This window comes from Gossypium raimondii, chromosome 1 (assembly GCF_025698545.1).
Source record: "Gossypium raimondii isolate GPD5lz chromosome 1, ASM2569854v1, whole genome shotgun sequence".
Lineage (NCBI taxonomy): Eukaryota > Viridiplantae > Streptophyta > Magnoliopsida > Malvales > Malvaceae > Gossypium > Gossypium raimondii.
The window spans coordinates 21,778,943-21,782,961 of NC_068565.1; the positions used below are offsets into that span (position 1 = coordinate 21,778,943).

Consider the following 4,019-nt stretch of genomic DNA (forward strand, 5'->3'; position numbering starts at 1 on the left):
GTTTTAAGTATACATGAAAGTGAATAGTGAAACTATAGAAAATGTTATTTCTAAGAGTGTTATATACATTAAGGATGTGGAATGGAGAGGAGGTGGAGGAAAATTTGAAATAACATATGAAGGATTTGTGTATAATTGTCCATATGCTCGATTATAATCGATAAACGATTGAAAAGAAATGATGTTTATAATTGTGCATTATTAGTTATGGTTAAAGTTCATGTGAGAAAATAAAGTTTCATAGTATGTGTATGTGGTATACTTGGTATATAATTTGGTATGTAGCAATGTCAGAAATGGTTTATGAATTAACTCATGTTGGTAAGTTTGATACATAAATAAATGTGGTGCTTATCCATGCTTATAATGCTTATACTATATGTTTATTTGGCTAGCATATTTGGTGTGTATGCTTAGGCTTTGGCCAAGTTGTGGTTGGATTACACCACATTAAATTTATAAAATTATGCATTGAGATGGTAAATGCCTAGATGGAAATATGCTTGTGACCATAAAAGGGTGGTAAGGTTTAAAGTTTGTAATATTTATTAAAATGGTTTATCATGTGGTTAGTTTTTAAAAAAAAAGACTAGCTTGCGACTATGGTTGAGTGTAATGTTTATATCTTGTGTGATATGCATAGGAAACGGGAGTGGAAATGAAATGAAATACTAAGTTCATGCTTGAAGTGTAAAATGACGCAAAAAGGGGACGTTAAGTTAAACGATAAATATGTATTAGTGTTGAACTTAATGAAATTAAATTGTACGTGAATTAAATGGAAATTGAAAATGATATGATTTGAATTAAATGAATTATTGTGGTATTGAAATGTATATTGGATTGAGAAATTGAATTGAATCGTGAACATGAGAATTGTGAATTAAATGAAATATAAATGAAGTATTGAATTGCATGAGTATGTATTGGGTCTCAGAAGCCCTATTTGTTACAAATATAGTATTTTGAAGTTATAACGTGAAGATTTATAAAAGCATGTTAAAAATTTGAAGAGTTTAAATTTGAATGAAATTTTATAACTCGGTTTAACATGTTTATAAGTGTATGTGTTCTGGTAATGCCTCGTACCCTATTCAGGTGTCGAATACGGGTAAGGGGTGTTACAGGATCTTTGCTGTAATAAGTTGTTGTTCGGTCCATTTCCTTGGTTGCTCCAAGAAAAGTTAGGATGATTACGCCATGAAGGATTGTATAATTTGGATTGGGTCCTTGTCCACTCCTATTTTGGTATTGGTTCCCCACATAGTACACTGACTTAGGATTTGATGGACAATTCTCAAAAGAATGACCTTCCCCATAGTACACATAGGAAACTATTTCAAATGGACTTGGTGGCTATTAACGGTTAACTGTTTTAACATAGAGGAAATAGACGATACTTGAGCTGATAACGAAGTGAAAGAGTCAGCTTTATGAACTCCGGCTACACCTCTTTCTGAAGATGATAGATTTGTTGGCCATTGATAGTTATTAATTGCGATCCCCTTGATGATCTCATAAGCCTCATTATAAGACTTAGACAAAATTGCACCATTCATAGCATCTACCATCAATCTTGTATGTGCATTGAGACCATTATAGAATGTCTCCAACTAGATACAATGAGGAACCCCATGATGAGGACACTTACGAAGTAACTCCTTGAATCACTCCCAAGCCTCAAACAAAGACTCGTCATCCAATTGTTGGAAAGTTGTGATCTCATTCCTTAACTTAGCGTTTTTTGCTAGGTGGAAAATACTTAATCAAAAATCTCTCTACTAATTCTTGCCATGTAGATATGGAACCTGATGGCAATGAATTGAGCCATGCTCGTGCACGATCTCGCAACGAGTACGGAAACAACTTCAACCTCAGTGCATCTTCAGTCACACAGGCTATCTTGAATGAATCACTCACCTCCATAAACAATCAAAGGTGGAGATGAGGATCCTTCCGTGGGCATACCACTAAATTGGCTCACTGTTTGTAGCATTTGGAACATCATTGGTTTCAATTCAAACTGGGTTGCTTCAATATCTGGCGTTCTAATTCCTAGGTTTAACTCACTGAAAAGTGGCACAGCATATTGTCTGATGCATCGATCCCTATCATCGAAAATGAGGATAGGATTTCGTACATGATCGACTTCATTACCTTGGTCTTGATTCTGATTCTCAAGGTCCATCTCGACTTGTATTTAAGTTGTTCGTTCATGTCTTCTTTGTCTAAAAGTTCTCTCAATTTCAGGGTCTACAGAGAGTAAATCGATTATTCGATCTATGCTCATAAACACCTGAAAAGAAAATCACAAGAATTAAAAAGAATAAGTTAGTAATATTAGAAATAAATCAAATTGAAAATAAATAATTTCATGAAAAAAATGACTATGGCAACAGTTGACAATCCCCAGCAACGGCGCCAGAAACTTGTAAAGCATAGGTTTGTGCAAGTGTACACAGTCGTTATCAAGTAATAAATAAGTATCAAGTTATCGTCTCCACAGGGATTGTATTTGTGCTAAGTTACTTAATTTGTAAAATTATATTAACAGTTTGGTAAATAAAAACACAATATAGTTGAGAAGTGGTGATTAAAATATATTAAACTAAATGAAATAGATTTTAGTAAAATTTAACACAATTTTGCAACAATTATAACATAAATAAACTAGGATAATTACTTTAATTAAACTCAATTTATTATCAACATGCTTAATAGCATTCGGAAAAACATTCCATGGCAACCCGATCTTTCATGAGTTTGGAAACCACATTAGGTCCTTTCGGAATTCTTTACTTAGTAAATACGCATTTTATTGATCCTTATTTACTAAGGGTTTCTTAGTATTCGTGTGAAGTAACAGGGACGTGTCAGGTTTGAAACAATACACAAATCTAAAAACTATGCAAATAACAGAGCTTGGTCAGAGTTGTTATGCAACCTACAATTTAATTAGGCCAGGATCTAAATTGAGCATGCAGATTTCAATTATGTGTCCATTAGCCGTCGTCTGGACAGGATCGCTCATCTAATTCAGGTGCATTCCAATCACGTATGAATGAAATACAGACTTGATTTTAATTAAAAACATGATCGATTGAGGCACAAACATTATAAGCATCAATCAAATAAATATTATTTAATCAAAGCAATCATCCTAGCTTAAATAAAATTAAGCTAACATTCTTGTAAACAAGAACAAAGAGCACATAGCAAACATCTTTAGATTAAATTAAAGAAAAGAAAGATTAAACCCAATTCAGAGTGGTTGTCACCCAAGACTCTGACTGACGAGGCTTCTTCGCTTCATTGCTTTGCTCCTTTGTTGATGGTTCTCCAAGGTGGCCGACCAAGGGTTCTTTAAGAGGCTAATTTTGTAACATCTTGAAATAGGGCCTAAATAGAATAGTGGTTGCGAAACCACAAATCCAAGATAGAAAAGTTTATTGTGATTAATTTTTATGATTTATCGATCGATTGGATGCATGTGTTAGAATACCGATAAGAAATTTCAGCGATTACATGTCTGAATTGCAATTAGGGTTTAATTGCAAAAGGGGGTAAATATGAACTTTAGCTGATAAAGGATTTAATAGAAGTGCATAATTGAAGTAGAGGTCCTTAAATGGTAATCAGACCATTAGATTTTCATGGATAAAAATGGGCATGCATAGAAAAAAATAACTAAAGTTTTAATGAAGGGCATTTTAGTCATTTGGTAATAAAAAGAATTAAAAGGGAAAAAGATGGCAAAATGTGCTCATCTTCTTCCATAAGGGCCAAAACTTCAAGGGACTCCATAGCTAGGGTTTCTTCACTTTCTCAAGCTCATAGTAAGTGCATCCAAGCCTCGTTTTTAATGTTTTTTTTACGTTTTTTGTGTCCTCGTAGCTCGGTTTAGTTTATTCTACCATTAATTCATGTTAGGGTTCATAGTTGGAAAAATAATCATAGGTTAAATGTGTTTGTTTTCATGTTTTATGGTATAATATGAAGTTTGAAATTATGTTAAACAA

At 33.3% G+C, this 4,019-nt stretch overlaps 1 non-coding gene across 1 annotated transcript; it reads left to right on the top strand.

Moving 5' to 3' along the window:
- Positions 1–1,629: 1,629 nt before the first annotated feature.
- Positions 1,630–1,736, top strand: LOC128033610 (small nucleolar RNA R71). The gene has a single exon (XR_008189585.1). It is a non-coding gene; the product is annotated as a small nucleolar RNA R71 (small nucleolar RNA).
- Positions 1,737–4,019: the final 2,283 nt, after the last annotated feature.